Consider the following 354-nt stretch of genomic DNA (forward strand, 5'->3'; position numbering starts at 1 on the left):
ACCGAAGGACTGCTTAACCTAGTTAACTGAAAACACTATAACATATAGTGATCTTCCATCCATGACCCAGGGAGCTTATTCTTTATTTGCACTGCTGCATGTGACCACATCTCCAAAGTGTAGAATTTTGCCTTATTAACTTGGCCAGTTGACAGCTCAAGTTACACAATGTCATGAAAATATGTACGCTATTTCCTGGTGTTAAGATTGTGAGACAGCAGGCATCTTATGACTAAATGTTTTGGCCTCCCAACAACAATTTTCATTTAATTCTAACTGATAATCATCTGAGAAGCAGCAACATCCGATTGTGTGATATGGCCTTACCATGAATTAATTTATCCCTCAGTAAAA

Source organism: Morone saxatilis, unplaced genomic scaffold, assembly GCF_004916995.1.
Source record: "Morone saxatilis isolate NCDOM2014 unplaced genomic scaffold, NCSU_SB_2.0 Contig21, whole genome shotgun sequence".
Classification (NCBI taxonomy): domain Eukaryota; kingdom Metazoa; phylum Chordata; class Actinopteri; family Moronidae; genus Morone; species Morone saxatilis.